The sequence below is a fragment of the Mchenga conophoros genome, linkage group LG17, assembly GCF_057382185.1.
Source record: "Mchenga conophoros isolate Kocher_MC1m ecotype Shallow Benthic linkage group LG17, M_conophoros_male_GT1.1, whole genome shotgun sequence".
Lineage (NCBI taxonomy): Eukaryota > Metazoa > Chordata > Actinopteri > Cichliformes > Cichlidae > Mchenga > Mchenga conophoros.
This window is the reverse complement of record NC_140542.1, coordinates 38,015,129-38,035,280: the sequence shown is the minus strand read 5'-3', so window position 1 is coordinate 38,035,280 and position 20,152 is coordinate 38,015,129.

Here is a 20,152-nt window from a genome sequence, read left to right as displayed (position 1 = left end):
CTGTACGCGAGTTCAGTATGTGGCTTACACTCAAAATAATGATGCTTCACTTTTTATAAACATGAAGCAATAATTTTAAAATACAACTGAAATATATAAGTTTCATTTAGGTAGTCTTAAGTCAGTGTTGCCCAGGCTCAGCCATATTTATGTTTTTAGCCACAAAACATCCATTTCACGCTGTACACTGGTCATAGTTCTTTAAAAATAAATCACCCTCATGTGCATCAAGTTATCTCGAGTCATTCTTGACCCAGGACTTCTATCTTTGGCACGGAGAAATGTGATTTTATGGCTTAATCTGCCTCACATACAGCAAGTTTCACTTAAATTGACATTAGACTGACGAGGCCATACTACCATATATGATGAGGTTTAAATATCCCCAGACCATGCAGGCTGTGCTTTCCTGGAGTCACAATGTACCATTAACCCCCCTGAAAAATTTTAAAATGAGATGCTACACCTTTGTGGTTTCACAAGCACACGACCAGGAACACATGTGCACATTTCCCATCAGTTCTTCTTTTGCATCTTTCTACAGCTGGGATTCAAGCATCTGGGCTGCCAGCCTGCTAAGTCACCACAGCTACATAGTCACAATTAACACAGCGGAAATTCTCACATCGTCACGTCAGAGAACGTCAGTGTTACCCAGCTGAGGACGCCTGCTGATGAAGTGCCTCTAATTACAAAGGAACCTTCCCTCACATGATGCACAAGATATGATGATCAATACCAAGATGAAAGATAAGCGAACACCTCTGCCATACTGAAAAATCTAATGAAAGAATGGTAGCTTCTAAGACTGGAAAGTCCTAAATTATGTATGTCACATATAGTCCTGCAAACTCCATAATCCCCATTTTTAGATGGAACTGTAGAGGTGTTCATTTGCAGTAAAAAAAGAAAAAAAAAGGAAGATTTATAGCTACTCTTACCGTGACAATAGTGTTATAACATTTTACGAGGATTTGCAGGTGCTGTAAACCCCAGCAAAGTTTGGTGGTGCAGAAAGACAGCGCGGTGAAATGTACCACCGCTGACTGATTTGAATTGATGCAGAAAGCTAAAATGACATCCCACAGTGATGTTTTCGGAGCTTTAAAACAGTGCACAATTTTCAGTGCAGGCGGTATAAAGTTACTGATGTCATTAGCTCCCACATTCATATTCTGAATGCCTCACAGCCGGGCAATTACAGCGAAGCTTGACAAGAAGAAAGAGGAGAGGAGAAACACTAACTGCTGCTCATGGATTTATTTGCCAAAAAATAATAATAATAAAAAAAAAATATATATATATATATATATATATATATATATATATATACAAAGTGAAAATAAATAAATAAAAACCACCCATCTGATCTCTATCTACTCCGCAGTATGAGGCTCTGTCTGAAGCGCCAGCCTGGTGCGGCTCTATCCAGTGCAGGTGATATGGAGATCAAATGGCCTGCCAGCCAGCCAAGGCGACCTGTGGCAGCCAGCGCCACCCCCAGCCGCCTCTTGAAAGGAGACACAATCCCGATAAATGTATTCCTGTCAACATTGCTGCGATGCCTTTTTAATACAGCCCCCGGAGGATTCAGGGGAAGAACAGCCTGAGTCAAACTCCATTTCTCTGGGCTATAAGAGAGATGTGACAAGAGCCACATACAGGTCAGGGACAGTCAGTGACTGTATGGCAGCACTGTGGAGAACGGATAAAGGCTGTTAGAGCTTTTTGTTTTTCTGTGTGTGTGTGTGTGTTCTTTTTTAACCCCGGCTGTGTAAACCCAAACCGAGGCGAACTGAGGCGAGCTGCAGAATTCATCGGTTATTACAGCTTTTGAAAACAAGAATAAACTGGGCCAGCAGGGTGCATGAATGTGGAAAGAGCAATTTAGGGTGCAACCACACTTGGATCACAGTTGGGTAAATTCAGCGTGAGCAGGAGTAACTTTGTTGCATTCTGACGTGGTGTGCAAATGTCACACGCATATCTGCAATCCAGGTTCAGCCCAGGGACTCATTGCAAGCGCAGCAGCGTGACAGCTGTGCTGACCTTTCAGCTGGTTAAAGATTCAAACTATTTTATTTTGCTCACTGCAGTTCTAATGGAGTAACCGCGTCTTCCTCCTACTGTTTTATAGAGTTCTCTCCTGCGGCTGCTTTGGAAAACCATACATTCACAGCTGATATGCACCACAGGCCGCAATTCAAAGTGTCGACCGTCGTTGACTCACATTTAAAAAACATACAGTCTTGGTACACGGCTATGTGGTGATGTGGAAAATAGGGGAAAACTATGACACAAACAGAATATACACTTATAAAACACACCATAACTGCTTAAACATGATGCAAACAACAAGCTGAATAATGCAAGTGATTCAAGAAAATGAGAAGGCACATGATTTACTCTAAAAATGTAGCAACAACAGCTTTATTCTTACATTTGACTTATGCAGTCGTATAATAATTAATGTTATCGCCAGTCCTTGGCACAAAATTCAATATACACAATGCATCTGGATTATAGACCATATTAAATGTGAACTAAGCTAAAGGTTAAAGATTTAATTTATTTTCACAAAATAAATTGGGTAGAATTCCACATTTGAACCTTAAATTGTGTTATTTGCACGTTTTTTGCTGTTTTACACATTCGCAAAAACGTTAATTTGAAGTCAGTCGTGTTGGTTTTGGACCGTACAGTTTGATGCCACAGTGTTGACGTCATGACGGACCACAAGCTTGCGTACTCCTAATGCTGGTCCCAAGCCTTTATAAATGGGGAGGGTTGAGTCATTTACCATAGAATTCTTGCTAAATTGAACATGAGGATCATTAATAAAATTTTCATCTCAGAACAAACATGGCCCGGGTAAACGATGACCACCACGGATGCTACAGGTTGCAAGTGGAAGCTGTGTTGCTTATTGGGTGAAGACAGAGGAAGGAGAGAGGGAGATGGCATGTTGGAAAGCAGTGAGCGAGAAGGAAAGATACATGTTCAGAGTTAGGAATAGTGGATATTTGGACGTACTGAAGGAGGACATGCAGACAGTTGGTGTTACACAAGAGGATGAAAAAGATGTGGCTCAGGAGTGGAACAAGAAGAATTATGAACCCTTGGTGGGTTAGAAGTTACCACACTGGAAGCAGGAGGTGGAGGGCAACGGTAAGCTAATGCCACAAAGCTTTGTTAATAAACTACATCCATGAACTGACCAAAAATAAAGCCCAGCTCAGTGACTCAGAGTGAGGCATAGTAGATGTCAATCAGCTGCCATGGTTATAGCGGACAAGCCCCAAATCCAGTGTCAAGCCTTCCTGTCATGTTCGGGTCAAATCTGGCTGATTTACAACTTAAAGCACTCATAAATATTGTGTTTTACATCTGATTGCCTCAAGGCCTTATGATATCATCCACACTATGCACCTGAACATATTCAATTCAATTCAATTTCTTTATTGTCCCACAAGGGGAAATTAGTTTAGCAGCAGGAGGATAAGAACAAACAGAACAATACTATAAAACAATAATAACAATAATAATGATAGAAAATTCAAGGACAGTTATTTGCCATTAAGGAGACAAGACGCAGTAGGGATAAAAGAGACCTGGAGTCTTTTAGTCCTCCTCACAGGTACTCTAAAACGGCGGCCGGAAGGCAACAACTCAAACTCACCGTGAAGTGGATGGTTCACACAATTAATAATAGAATGAGCCTTTCTAAGCACATTTCTATTGTAAATGGCCAAAAGTCCATCTTGCCAGCGCCCTGAAATTTTGCTAGCAGTTTTTACCAGAAGTCCCAACCGATTCTTATTCTTCACCGTCAGGTTACCAAACCAGGCAGCGATACAAAAAGACATCACAGATTCGATAAAACTTCTATAAAACAAGGACAACATCTCAGATGAGACGTTAAAAGATCTCATTTTCCTTAAAAAGAACAGTCTTTGTTGAACTTTTTTAGTAGTGGCATCAGCATGAGATTCAAAACACAGTTTATGGTCAAGTACCACACCTAGATATTTATAACTCTCAACGATCCCAATATCGGCAGTTTTAATGATAGTGGGTGATGAGCTATAAGAGGACTTCCTAAAATCAATAATCATGTCTTTAGTTTTTGACACGTTAAGTGAAAGGAAGGACTCATCACACCAATTCACAAAATCATCTACAACCTGTCCATGGCCTGACTCGTCCCCCACTAGAAGACTGACGATCACTGTGTCATCAGCAAACTTCAGGATGTGTCTGTTTGTGAAATTGCTGCGACACTCATTCGTGTACAGAATGAACAGAAGGGGAGAGAGGCAGCAACCCTGGGGTGATCCAGTACAGGAGGAGAGCACATCAGAAAAGACATGATTTACCCTCACACATTGTGACCTATTAGTCAGAAAGTCTGTCACCCAGCCGACCAGACTAGTGTCAAGCTTGAAATGATTGTAAAGCCTGTCAGCAAGTAAGAGGGGTTGAATTGTATTAAATGCAGATGAAAAGTCAGCAAATAATAATCTTGCATGGGTGTGGGGGGCCTCAAGATGCTTATACAAGAGATGCAGGAGTGTGACAGCAGCATCCTCCACACCTCTCCCTGCTCTATAGGCAAACTGGAAGGGGTCAAGATGGTGTTCAACATGCATTAAAATCTCCTTCTTAATTATCTTCTCAAATGTCTTCATCACTAAAGAAGTCAGAGCCACAGGCCTAAAATCATTCAGTGCCTTAGGAGAACTGCCCTTAGCAACAGGAACAATGATCGCATGTTTCCAAATTTTAGGTACAGTCTGTAGCTCTAAAGAAAGTGAGAAGATATAGTGAAAAATCCCACTCAGCTGATCAGCACAAGTTCTCAGTACCTGTCCACAGATGTTGTCAGGTCCAGGACTCTTGCTTTTGGTATGTCCAGGACTCTGGACAGTGATGATCACCTCTGTCATTGAATTTTGAGTGTTTTAATCAACCTTGTTACATCTGTGGTGTTCCTGCCCCCCACTGAATGAAAAACCCCCTGAATGGCCCACAGAACGACCACTGAACTGATCTGGTGGTGAAAAATGTTTGTTGTGCTAATTTAGGAGCTGGGGGGGGGGGGTTGTTCGTTTCTTAAATTTCTTTTTTTTGCACCAGGCTGCTTTTGGTTGTTATAAAGTTTGATATTTTAAACATAGGAGCTGTTGATTGAGCCATATGTGGAGAGAACCTCAAGTAGCCACAAGAGGAGCTTCCATGTTGGCTCCATCTTTCAGCCTGTGACAAACTAGTTAGGCTTGAACTTACCACTTGTCCTTTAAACATATTTACAATTTATCACATGTTATTTCACAATTGGCCATAATACTTTAGTTTAGACATTGCTGGTGTAACTTTGCTCTACATACTATCCTGGGTTTGTTTGTGGTCGCATCCTGTTACAGTTTACATCCATGCATATGCTTTTAAAGACAACACTACTGAACCATGAGGTGATTTGAGTTAACAGGTAAATTTCTGCTAAATTATATTAACTTATGTTGCTTTGGTCATTCTTACCTTTGGTTGTCACTTTGTTCAAGTCCTATATCCAAAACAGGTGTGTGGGAGGGGCCGACCCAGCACTTCCTGTTTATATAGAGTCATGAGGTCATTGACGGCATCACTGGGTACAACCAAAGAAGGGTTTTTCCTTTTGTATAGCATATTTTATTTTCTTTAAAGTATCCTTTTGAGTTGTACTGTACTTTTCAAACCATTTAACTGTAACGAGTCTGTCAGTTGGATGAATTCCTGTCTCTTTGTTTACATCGCAGTTTTTGGGCTAACCTATTTCTTAATTGTAGAGACTAATGAGGTTCAGGTGTGTGTAAAACTTTTTAAAACGTGAGTTTTTGACAACCAGGGTTGTTTTAAGAAATATAGTAATAAAGTACACTTAGAAGAAATGTGACCAGTCTGCTGATGCTGTCGACTTATCACTTTCTTTACCACTTGCTCTACACTCCCTCAAACAGCCCAAAAGTTTACTGCTTGATGTGAACTTAAATAAAACCACAAGAGCTTCTTATAAAAATAAAACTGTCAGTTGCTTTAAGCTTCGTGTAAAAAAGTAGCCTGTGGGGATTTCCTGCTTTTTAGCAGTATTTTTGAGCTTTATTCATTCTTACTTATTATCTTATCTCAGCTGGAGTAATATATAACCACTGAAATGTGTACTTTATGGAATTAGTCAATTCCATTTTATTATACTCACCATTTCACTGGTTGTAGCATAGTCTTCATTACAGCTTAAGTATAGCAATATTTTTCTCTATGCTTACAAAAGATGAAAATGTATCCTGTTGCGTGGTGTTCAAAGTTCACCACGACCCCTCTTTATAGAGATAAAAAATGAAATCAAGGTTTGGTCCTTTGCTACCACAGTCCACACCTTTTGATGCTCTCTGATACTTTTAGAACGTTAATTGTTTTAATTGAAAAACACCTCCATCGTTCAACAGCCCCTCTGAAGGTCCTTCACTTAGTGGCCGATAATCAAACGTTCTCAGTGTTGTGCCCTGATATTACAGTAGCGCAGCTTTCATGATGAGCCGCGCATCGATTTTACGTCCGGGAGGAAACAATAAGGAATTGATTAGAAAAGCCTCTTGGACCTTTTTTAAGTTCAGATAATCGCGCAGGCTGCGTAACGGGGTCACGAGCTGGTTTGCAGGCTCTGGCTGGTTGCTGCATGTGAAGCATTTGTGAGGTTAGGTAACAGTGCAGATACTGACAGGGCAAAAGGTCATTCTTAACTTTTGGGGCAAGTACAGGTCAGATGCTCTCTCAGTTTCTCCTCTTCTCTGTCCCGGTCTGACTATGTTACACAACCTCAACATTTATCGACATCTGAAAGGTTATGTTTGAGAGCTGAATATTGAGCCTTCCAAACGGAGAAAAAAAGCAAGACAACGATGGAGGGAGATTTTTAAAAGTATTTTATAGCATAGAACAGCTTTGGTTCACATTTAACTCCAGAAAAATCACGTAACTGCTCTTTTAACTGTTTGGTGGCTGTAAAATGGTTTATATGAAATTTTAGCTGAGATTCAGAGGTTTCTGTGGATACTACCCATGTCAGGATTTATATTTCTGACCCGTGTTATAACCGATTAAACGCGATGTCCTCCCATCTTTCGGTGCGTGGGTGTTTAAGAGGTTAAGGGACGGGGAGTCATCTAGGGGAACCTGTTAGGGATGAGGGGAAGGACAAGAGAAAAGCAATCCTTAGAGAAACTGTCAGAACAAAACACTCAAACCTTAGTTTTACTAGACTTGAGATGCAGGGAAATTTAATACATGAAATTAGTAGTAGCAGAGAAGCATTCACCGAGGCAGGAGAGGTTAGTAGGGTTAACAGAGACGTAGAGCTGTGAATCATCTGCATAGAACTGGTAGGCGATTCCTTGAAATCCACTCAGTACGTGAGTCTGTCTTTAAAAAGGTCTTTTTCAATTAATTATTCATTTCAGGGCAATTAAAGGTTTAGAGGCCAGGTCGTTAATTCAACAAACCATTGGTGAATTTGAGTATCAGTTTTATTTCTGTTAATTAATGAATTCATTTATTTTCTAGTCATACTCTGAGTGATTATTTTCCATTGGTATTCCTTCAATAAACACTTCTTTTCTCCCCATTGGTCACTACTGCTGTGTTGGGTCAGACCCTTATTATAGCCTGCGATGATTACACCACATCAGGCTGACGATACGTCTGAAAAGGCTTTAAAACGCTTATTAGGCAGTCAAACACACAAGCATAAATGCACTTATGCAAACACACACACACATCTGCAGTGTCTGCCTGACCTGCTCTCTGGAGTGTTTGCTCTGTCTGAAATCAAAGTGGGCTGTTGGTGCAGCATCAGAGTCAGTAGAGATTAAAGTGGAATGCCAGGTTTGGTTCGCTGCCAGGGGGCTACTTTGGAGCAGCTAAGCAGTAGCAGTTTGTTGTTAGAGGCCTCTTCTTCATGGTGAATCACTGACAGTCTGTATCACTGGCTGCACCCAAAGATTTCTGGAAAGAACTTTGATTATTCTGTGTGGACAGCCTTCAGCAGACATATGCGGCAGCCAGAGGACCAATGTGAGTTACAAAAAGCTAAACATTTCCTTCATGTCACTTGATAATGTCATTTTTGTGGCAAAAAGGAACCACTAACCTTACTTGTTACTGTTTATACTCATCTATCAGGTTGGTCAAAGGCCTCTTAACTCCAAAGTTAGAGCACATGCTCACACTGGAGGACAGCTAAAGTAAGAACATCATCCTATGTCAGTTTTGCTTCTGAGATTTTCTTTATTTATTCAGCCTTACAAACATGAACACACACCCCGCACCTCAACTCACCAAACAAACACCCACCAGGGAAAAATAAATGTCTTTTTGTGGGGGCTTTTTAGCCCTTACTGACACAGGACAGCGGAGAGAAGATGGTAAAGCTGGGTGAGAGAGCAGAGGGAAGACATGCAGTAAATAGTCTTGGGGCAGATTTGAAATCAGGTCTCTGCAACAGCCTCGCAGCATATGAGCTGCCTGCTTAGCCCAGTGAGTTATACCGGCACCCAAAAATCCATTTCTAATGACACTCGTAGGCCATATACCACATCAGCTGTGTAGCTGCAGCACATGGACATATGTGCAGTTCTGCTGTGGCTTTTAACCATCAGTCACACTAACAACACGCGCTCCACCCATGAAATTCAGGCTTCTGTACAAGTTGGATGACTCCATCTGTTGTTCTCTCACTCAGCAATTCATACACTAGTCTGTTAGTACAATTAACCACGCAGCAGGCCGTATTATTAGTGGAAAACACATTAGAGAAGACCAGCTCCGTGACTGGAATCAGCTGAGGCACAGCCTAGTGCACAGCTAGTGGCCACAGAGGCTTCTCACATCAGGTTCCTCGTACGTTAAAGCATTTACATTGCTTTGGATGCTGATGCAGTTTTGAGACCTTCACTGCTTGTCACTGGTTTTTGACAGTAGTCTGGAGCCAGGAAATGAATAGACCAGTATGTAAAAGATGTCTGTTTGCACAACGAGTTTGAGGGATGCTTAGCTTGTATTGATTGTTATTTACCGTATTTTCCGGACTATGATGCACACCGGATTAGAAGGCGCACTGTCGATGAACGGGTCTGTTTTCATACATACATACACTTTTGACTATTGACATAAGACCCTGAGTCATGGACAGGTGGAACCTGCAGAGACCACAGAATTACAGTCCTCGGTCTCCTTTTTAAAAGCAGGTTTGCTGTCCTTGAAATCTTCCACAAAATTTAAAGAGAGACATTTACTGAATTCATTTGTTCCCTGCATACTGATGCTGTTGTTATATATTTTATTATAGTTCAGGTACAGTTACAGTTTCCTTATAGCATATCTGGTCACAAAACAAGATGAGAGAAACTCTTTTTTTACTCTTCCAATTACCTGAATAGTTTTTCTATTCCTGGTGTTGCATGTTGTCAATGAGAGGGCTGCTTATGCATTCAGTCTGTGGTTGTGAGCCGAGCAGCTCCACTCACCTGCACCCCAGACTATATATTTGCAAGGCGACCCCGGTAAGAAGACAAGCTAAAGAAGCAACTCGTTTAAGACAAAAGATGAAGTGAGAGGCTGAGCAAAGGTCCAGTTTATGAAAGAAGGTGATTATATTGAACTGTGACACATGCAAAGTTAGCATCATAGGCCCACTGATCACCACTGCTTTATTTACTACAGGGATTCTTTAATCATGGAGGTAGAATATCAGTAATTTCACATCCACTGTTTTTCTTCCAACTATCAAATTCAGGGTCAAGGGGAGCTGGAGCCTATCCTTAATAAAGACAAAAGCAACCATTCACATTCCCACCTGTGGCAGACAACCCACTATGACCAAGCACCTGGCAACAGCGAGAAGGAAAAACTCCTGTTGAACAGGAAGAAACCTCCAATGGAAGCAGGCTCAGGGAGGAGCAGCCATCTGCTGCGAACAGTTGGGGGGTGAGAGGAGGGCGACAGGACGAAAGACACATCTGTGGGTTGTGGGAGGAAGTCGGAAACCCAGCGAGAGCACAGGGAGACACGCGAGCTCCACACGTGGATCTTCTTGCTGTGAGGCAACGATGCTAACCGCTACACCACTGTGCCACAATGTTATGAATATAATTAACAATTTGACAAAAACAGTCAGCAAACACAGCATCAGGCCATCAGCCACGATGTTTTAGAGAGAGCAAAAAACGATTCTAGCTTTAGTGTGGGCGTGTGAATGACAATATAGCTGCACATTTCCCTCAGTTGCTTTTTTATCTTTTATTGCGCTGCTTCAGATTTGACAGCCTTTTTGTTTTGTTTGTTTGTTTGTTTGTTTGTTTGTTTGCTTGCTTGCTTGTTTGTTTGTTTGTTTGTTTGAGTTCTGCAGTGTCGCTGTCTGTGAGAAATCCTTGATAGCGTACAGCAACAGGCCTGCCACAAGTTATATTTCAGATAACATAATCAGTCTCATTGGGCTCTTTAGGTTTCAAAGCAGGAATAATGACGTACAGAAATTGCTTAATTAGGCGTATGATTGAGTATAAAACTGTAAATAAATTTTTATTTCTCCCCCTTAACACCGGAAGATAATTGGTTACCATTTTGTACAAATGAGTGTTCATTTAGGTAATGAGTTCTATGTCTAGGGAAGCTTTTACATTTGTCGTCGCTGAATAAAGCCCTCTCCTACTCTCACATTCAAGGCATTTTTCTGTTTCTCTGCCTGCCCCCAACAGGTTAACGCTGTGACTATAAACATGAACTCATTTTATTTCAAGTCAAGGCAACAAAATCGTCTTTTTATTCCACCGAAAATCTTAAAGAAATTGGACTTATTCTCTGGAGTTCAACTATCTGAGCTGTAATCAACATCCCTTCAAACCAAACATCCCACATCTCATTTCAACAAACGATGCGCTAACAAATAATACACAGGGTGCAAATGCATTTACATATAAATTAAAGCCTAGACCCAGCCATGGACGCAGAAATGCTGCGTTATGAGTCAATAATTCAGACTAATGACTGCAATAATAGCAGTGTTACTGTAAAACAATGTAAGTGGATGTCATTTGCATCTAGCATGTGTTCCTGACATCCCTGACAGACACCAGCATTAGTCTTTTGCTTTTTGTTTTTAACAGCTCGCAGAATCACGTTCAACAGACGAGATGAGAGCTCATCTCATTTTTCGAGCTTATTATTGATCCCATATTTGAAAGTGTTATGTGGGGGGCTTGATTTTCCTTTATTTTTATCCCGTCTGTGTTAGAAATGTTAGAAATGTGGTCGAGCTGCTTCTGATGTTCACACATCCCCCAAAATAAAATTGAAATAAGCTTGATTAGCCCAGAGTCACAGCTTTAAAAGTGTTTATTGCTTATACTGGTACACTTACTATTTATAGGGACTGATGGTAATAACTTTGCATTTCTAAATCACCCAACATTTATATGCAGGTAATAGGTTATAAGCTTTAGATAAAACCCAAACCCTTAAATCCATCAGATGGAGTGCTGAGTTTTTAGCTAAACCTAGCAAGCCTTTTAAACCAGTTACCAACAGCCTAATAAATGCCTGTTATCAGGCTGTTGTAATAGGTCGATTGTACTAACAGGGACTAGAAAGAGAAACTATCCTTCTCTTCATTGGCTCTTTAAATTACAAAGTGCTGAATGATCAGGCTCCATCATACCGTAGAGATGTCGCAGCATCATACCGTCCCAGCACAGCACTGCTGTCTCAGTCTGCTTGCTTGTGGTTCCTAAAATTTCCAAAAGTAGAATCGGAGGCAAAGCCTTCAGCTATCAAACTCCTCTTCTGTGGAACCAGCTCCCAGTTTGGATTTGAGAGACAGTCACCATCTCTGCTCTTCAGACTTTTTGTTTAGATGAAGCTCATAGTTATTGTTTAATCAAGTAACCCTGAATCATCCCTTAATTATGCTGCTGAGGCTGCTGTGGCACTGAGCATTGTTCTTTTCATTCTTCGTGTTTATTAACTTTGGTCTTCACTCTCTCTTAATCCTATGTATTTTTCTCTCTGTGTGCTTCTTTTTTTGTCTTTTCTTCCTTTTTCCTCTTCACCCTCCCTGAGCCTGGTTCTGCCGAGAAGGGAGTTTTTCCTCCCCACTGTCACCAAGTGCTTTCAGATGATTGTTGGGGTTTTCTCTTCGATATTGTAAAGTATTTACTTTATAATATAAAGCGCTTTGAGGCAACTCTAGGAATTGGTTCTATATAATTCTAAATATACATATTTATTTAATTATTTTTCTTTTAAGCACGCTTCATCTGTTCACTCCAGGGGAGCCGTTCCTTTTTCTTTCTTTTTTTTTGGCCTTTAACTTGAGTTTTCGGTTCCCACTTGGGTTTTAAATAGCTTCTGTCAGCTGCATATAAAATTTGACAAGGTATAATTTTCTCACTGTTAAAATAATAAACTGTGCTTGTTTGTTTAAGCATTAGCTATTCCCTTGTTGTTTTTTTACGATCATCTTGATTAAATGCATGTGTCAAAGTGTAATTTTCTGCTCAGTTTAAAGCTATACTTCTGAGTTTACAGCTCAAATTTGTGATGTTTATTTTGTTTAGTTCTTTTAAAGCTTTTACAATTAATATACTTACATTAAGAATCATTCAGATTTTATTTATAAGGCCGTTACACATGCGTTCAGCAATATGGTGTGCATATAGCTGGCATCATTACAACACAGGGAAAATAAGTGACTGATACCAGAGTGGCCAAAGTATGTTTTGTCAGCTAAACAGGAGATACATTAGTGGTGTGAAATTCACAGTCTGTGTCACTCTTTTTTCCTTTTTGCTGCTCCTCTAATGAAACTGTAAGCTGAACTCTTGGGATCGCATGCCAAGTCAATTGATTGCAATTTTACTTCCCCAGCAGGCTAGTGTAGGTTTCTCCCACTGTGGGCAGGCTTGTGCATGATTAGGTTCGCTGTGATGTGGGGAAAAAAAGAAAAAAAGCCACAGATTCTGCTGGAGTCATATCAGAGGTGGCCTGCAGATGCCACACTGCAAATCTGAATGCACCTCTACTGCATCTGCTCTGCCCTCACAGCGCTTCAGTTCCCTCCTAATCTACGAAAAGGTTAATGTGTTTTCCGAAAGCAGCTGCACGCTGCAATATTTTTCAAACTTTCTACACTGAGTTAAACCGGCTGACAGCAAATCAGATCCTGATCCCTACGAACCATATGCTGCAGCATATGTTTCGTCGGCTTCATGATAACGCCAATACATTGTGCTTTGTTTTGATGCTGTCATCTTATCAGCCAGCCTTTTATATTCCCAGCACATGAGTTATCCTTGACAAGTGTTTCTCTTACCGGTAACTTGTTTAGCAAATTCAGTCCTCTTACTGGACAAATAAACATCATGAACTTTGAGACGGTTTCTTTTCCAGGAATGCATTTTTCCAGTTTCAGATGTGGTCATGTGACTATCATGTGAGAAAATGTGAGATCTGTGAGGTCTGAGAAAGACACAACACCTGTAAAACACGGTGTAGGTCCTGTCATGGTTTAGGCTGCTTTTCAGCCACTGCTGCTGAAGATTTTGTCAAAATTAAAAAGTACAGCACACAAATGTACTGTAAGATTTTTAATCAACCATGCAGTGCCATCAGGAAAGCATCTGATTGTCAGCAGATTCCTCCATCAGCACGACAGTGATCTTAAATGCCAATGCAGTATAGCATACATGGATCGAAAAATACGTTATCGAAGACTGTCAGTCAGTGGGTTAGTCTCCCCAGAGTCCGGACTACATTATTGAAACTGTGTTGGGATCATCTCGACATAGAAGGGAGCCGACATCTAATGAAGCCTGGAGACTACTTAAAAAAATGTCCAGGCCGTACTGAAGAACAAATGTTGTCATACCAAAAACGGACTTACTACACTTATACAAAGTGTGTTTTTACCTTATATGCTGTCTTTCCATGTATGTTTACCTACCTACCTGCTCCTATTTCCCATATTCTTAGCAAAATATAAAGAAATGAAAAGAATTTGGCAGAGTATTTTAAATGTATACAAAAAAGTAGTGATTCATTCACCAATAGGACTATTTATTGTATAAAGTTCATATAAAGTACATATGCCTAAATTTGTTGCTATTTTTTATGTTTTTATTATTAAATTAATATTGTAGGGTCTTTTTCTTACAATATAAAGCACATTAAGTGCTTGTGCTTTGGCACTATATAAATAATATAATACAAAAAATACACAAATTGTAGTTGTTATATAGTTATTTTGAAATAAGAAGTTGCTGTTAGCTAGTATCGATTTGCTATCTAATGTTGCCAGTTGTCAGTTGTTAGGATGCAAAAACAATATGTTTTTGTGTTGGATAGAATTTAAATCTGTAAAAGTTTTTACTTTTTATCATTTTTCTTGAACTTCTTGAAATCGTGCATTAACACAAAGTTCAAGTGACGTCTTCGTGTGGCACAAATATATTTAAAGGCAATATCAGGACACAGATTGATGCAAATACAGACCTATCTGTATTCATATAGCCTAAAATATTTCAACATGGGCAAAAAGGTCTTTTTGACTCTGTGAAAAAGTCCTTGGTTTCTTCTATAAAGTGTGGTTATGAGGGCGGCAGATCGATCCAAATATGGATAGTATCAATACCAATGCAGGTATCAATATACTTGACAATACACCATCAGATCAATGGGGTATTGTTGTGACCCTGCCGGGCAGGTTAGAGGTCAGAGTCCTGGTGAATACGATAGCTTGAGAACAAGAGGACGTAGGATTCTGAAGATTCATAGGTGCATCTACTAGGAGGCTAAGAGGAGGCCCCAAGTATTTATTTATTACTATTTTGTCATGTCAGTCACTGCGACTAAATAACTTTCAGCCTTGATAAAGTTTAAAATGAGGATTTCATAAATCTCACTCCCCACAGGTGTTATGAACACATTATTTAGCTGTTTAACTGTGTGGTGTACTGGGCTGTAGATATGCTCGTTTCTCCACTAACGTTGGGCAGTTAGACGCTCTTTGGGTTGACTCAGGTGGTCACGGCAAGAACTGCAATTTTTTTTAGTTCTTTATGGGGTATTTTTTCTAGCTTAAATTTATTTTAACATCAAAAGAAACTTCAAAAGAAACAAAGCTTGACGGAGCATTTCATCACATGATAAACCATTTTCCAACAAATTCCTTACGAGACATCCTTTAATCCACTTACTATCAACCCACTCCTCTCAGGTTGCCGTACTACCTACTGTATCAGATGGATTTCTCTTTTTTCTTTTTTTGGGGAAGAAAGATGCTACTTCAGGAAATCATTTGTTTCCTCTTTGCAATCCAGCCCTCCATGGGACCTTCACATGCCCAGCAAAGGCAATCGTTAAGAGCCTCTTTTTTCTGCTGCCATTAAGGTCTAATATATCACTTGTGCAGTCAATTGTACTTGACAGGCAGCTTCTTGAACTTGAACTGGGTCATCTGGTGACAGATAACATAGCCTGTTTGTTCAATTTCCTCCTTTGCAACAGCATCGCACTGAAGTGAGTTATTATAAATCACTGTGGATGCGTTCATCATGTATCTTGTCAGTGCTGGGGAGAGTGTCGCAGTGTGTGTGTGTGTGTGTGTGTGTGTGTGTGTGTGTGTGTGTGTTTGAAAAAGAGAGAGTGATAGCACGTGGAAAGGAGAAATGAGAGAGGACAAATAGGACAGGTAGCAACTTGAGGATGTGTTCAGTTTATGTCAGTTTGGGTTTGCACACGTTGGTGTTTATGTGAATATTTCAAGAACTCATCCCTGTGTAGCTGTAACCTGTGCATGTGAGGGGGCTCATGGCTGAATGTATATCTTGTGTTTTTTAGTGCATTCAGGCCTCTAGGTGTTCTTTTATCTGCAGCAGGTTTGGAATAGCTGGACTGGCTTTGGTGTATGAGCTTTAATGTGACACAGAGGCAATAAAGACGTGACCTGCCCTCCCTCCCCCTTTCACCCCCACTCGAAAAGAGAGAGGTAATCGTCTGATGTGCACAGCCGGTGCAGGGGGAGGATGGCAGAGTACTTGGCAACGCTGTCCTCACTGTTCAGCTACACCGCGGGGGACACTGTTCTCCAAGTAAAATCAAAGCAACAATGTGCACGACTTTAATCCAGAACTAATAATCACTGGCGTTTTCTTGTCAATAACTATGGCTCTTCTCTACGAAGGGTTGTAGCACACCACACATTTTTACTGTGGAATTTAACAGAGGTGGCAAGAATACAGACATTCATTACCTAAATAGAAGAACAGATACGTGTGTGAAAAAATGTGCTGGTAAAAGCCAAAGCACTGAAGTACATTTTTACTTTAGTAAAAGTGAAAAAAGTAGAAACTCGGAATAAGAAGTAAAAGTAACCTTTTAGATGATACTTCCTTCTGTTTCTGTGCAAAGCTAACTGAACCTTGTGCTATATTAATGTAAACTGATAATTAACATACATAAATATATTATTTTTATTTTATTTGTTTGTTAATTATTTAATTATTTTATCATTACATATATAACATCATCATAATAGTAAATATTATTATTATTGGAACACAAATGTCATGTCAAATCCAGTCCATTTGAAATTACCGGCCACATCACATCCTTTGCTGCTCTTCAGTAGAACTTTATTTACTGTCATTGTCCAGTTGCCTGCACAGTGAAATTAGCTAGCAAGAACACAAAGGTGCAAGAAGGTGACAAGTTTCAAAACAACAATATAAGAAACACTACATACACAATGTATAAGTTACAAGAAACATTAGGGGGGGGGGGGGATGTATAAAAGGGCATCATAATATAATAAGTATGGGTAGAAGGGCTTTGGTCGTAAGTATATATGGTGGTAATGGTAATATAACAATTTAAAGACATAATTTTAATTGTTTGCTTTTAAATTTGTACTGTAAATTCACTTTTAGCATCAGTGGAATTTCATGTTCATGATGAAGAGAAGCAGACAATTGTACCCTGGATGTTTCATCCATCGTCTGATTATTTAATAAAGGTGAATGTTACGGTCAACTTTAACCACAGCATATCGTTTGTGCCTGTCCACTTTGGTTTTCCAGCCCTGATTCCTTCTGTTTCATAATCATGGGATGGACAGATTGATTCTTTTGGAATGACAGCATGTATCACATGATTCTGCACAGACTTCAATGATTCTTGGCCCTCATTAACTTGAAGCAGTAATTAACATATATGCAGTCAATTATTTATGCAGGTTATTAAAGCTTGGATACATATGCTTGGTATAAAGGGAATATTTACCAATCAACTTGATTCCATCAAATTCAATGTTCCACATTGTACATATGTTGCACAATTACATGGAAAACTTACAGGTTATCAAATTATTACATTTTGCATGTGGTTACCTGAGTTTTGAAATGTTTCAAAACGATGATGCACAATTACAGGCTAATGGTGAACCAACATTAGGAGCATTTGTCAGGTAAGCTGTCAATTACTGCCTTGGACACAAGACAGATGCCAACTGTCCATGTGCTTCGTGGTAAAACTGAAACGGTCACACTGGAGAGTTTCCTTCGAGGCCAAAGAGAAGGATGAATGATGGCATCGAGGTGGAAGTTCTGAAACGTTCTGAAAAAGCCACACAATACTTCGATTATTTTATGCCATGTACTGATTGTGAAGTGGGTTAAGAATAAGGAACTTTACACACAGCTGCGTTCATTGACTGGGACATGCCGATATGTTGACTATTAATAATAACTACATGTATTAAATAATAATAGTATATCGTCGATTAACACTTGAAGTGAATATGTGTTCTTATTCCTCCAAGGTACCGTTCAGATTTCCATTCAGTGTGTTTACCAAACTTTGGCATCAGAGCAAAGTTGATCAAAGGTTTTTCCTTTTTTTTTAGCCTTTTTCTTTGAATTATTAACTCCACCATCACAGAAAGTGTTTTCAGAGAAACAACAAGCAATAAATGGTGCTAGATATTTTTTTAAATCAGGAGGCCAACTAACACATCACATCAGCATTTCAAAAGAGATGGTAAACCAAGCCACAACATGATCTCTAAAAAAAACATAAACTAGGGAGACAAAAACAAACCGGCTGTTCAGGAAATCAAAGCGGCCTTCATTTCTTTTCAGCTTCTCAGGTTCCTGCTACAAAGCTACCTGTACATCACAGTGATTGCACCGGTCCAATGACGAACCAGACAGAAATGAGTCTTGACACTTTAAGTTGCGACTTGATCGGATTACGGCAGTTGGTACCATTAACGGATGGGCTGAGTGTCTGTCTTTCTACACTCAAGGCCTGTCCAGATTTAGTTGCCAGTGTCCATCATACAGAGACATATCGATAGGACCGCTGATGCCTCACTGAAATCTGCAGTATAAAGAATTACTCTCATCCTGTTTTTTGCGTTCAGCCTTTGGGTTTTTTCATTTTTAACACTTTTGGTTCGCTTCAGCTGGATTTTGGCAGATTTACCACTCAGTTGTAGGTCTATAAAATGCTTAAAAATTGAATTTATGAACACTGATCACCATTAGGCTTGAATTATTAAGAAACAGTTCAAAGTAAAATAACATATTCGGGGTTCCACGGCATTCGGACTCGTATTAAAGTAAGATAAGGTAACTTCTTTATCTTTTTATTGCTGGGCGGTTTGACAGTAGTGGGTAAGACTAAAATATGCATTTACTCTGTTACTGCCAGCTGTCCCTTCACTTCAGTGGTTCAGCTGCCCTGTGACAGTGCTGCCCCCAGTGCCCTGTTCCAGTTGTGAGGAAATCTGTTGCCTGAAGCTTGTCAAGGGCATAACTGCTCCCTGACATGCAGCTCCACAAACCTCTTTTTAACTTAGGTTGTTAAACATGTCAGAGGTAGAAATAGTAGGTGCAGCTTCAACAAAAAGTTCTTTTTAAATGCAGTGGAAGCAAAATTAACTACGACCACAGGGAAGAAATGCCTTCCATCAGGTAAAAGTTTATTACAAACCCACAGCACTAATTATGAGGACATGAAAAAGTCACCTTATTTATCTGATTGCTATGTTGGCTCTTCACTAAAGTCCATTTGCATGCTTTAAATTGGATCCCTTAATGAAGAGAGGTTCTTTCTGTGTTTCAGCGTCCGTTAAACCATGCTGATTGATGTCTGGTTTGGCGAGCGGTGGAAGAAAACAAAAGCGAGGGAGCTAATATGGCATGAAAAATGCAGAGTGGAGACAGACAAAGCAACGCACAAAGTGAAGTTACACCAGGGGTAATGTTATTAAATGATGGGTGTGCACATATGCCTATCTGTACTGATGGTATTGTCTATATATACACTGACATTTCCAGTTATTGCACTGGCGTTGGATTGAGGATATCTGCAAAACTGAACACTTGAAACCCTGCAGCAACGTAGCATTGTGTTAGCATAAAGCTGCTGTAAATACCACAGAGGTGCTGCCACAGTGAAAAGTATCCATCCATCCATTTCTTAATAGCTTATCCATCCAGGATCAAGCCTCATAGTGGATTATGTTTTTCCTCATTTTATGTCTTATGTGTATACTGTTACAATACTGCATGGCCAAAAGCTCAGATTCTTACTGTTCTAAATGTTCAAATACATAGCTCTGTCTGCCAGCACTGAAGCCCCACCCACTTGCTGGTCAAACCTTCCATTTGCCAGTGGCAGCCAATAAGGGTAAAGTTGGCTTAAATGAAAGGCAGAGGGAGCTAAGTGTATGAACTCAAGGGCTACAGTCATACTTGTGGAACATACTGTACAGTACATGGACAACAGCACTCAGCCACACCTCTGAATCTCCATGCAGTCTTATTTGTGCAAGAATTGATTGTTCTCACTGTATTTTAGCGCAAAGTGCTGAGCTGTGGCACATCATGGGTAAAAGTCACAACCGCTGTGCCAACTCAATAACTGCAGACGTCTAAACCTCCTCTGGCATCAACATCAGCACCAAAACTGTGCACTGGGAACTTCATGGCTTTGGTTTCCATGGCCGAGCAGCTGCTGAAGGTGGCCCAGTACTTTTGTCCACAGAGTGTATAAGGACTATTTT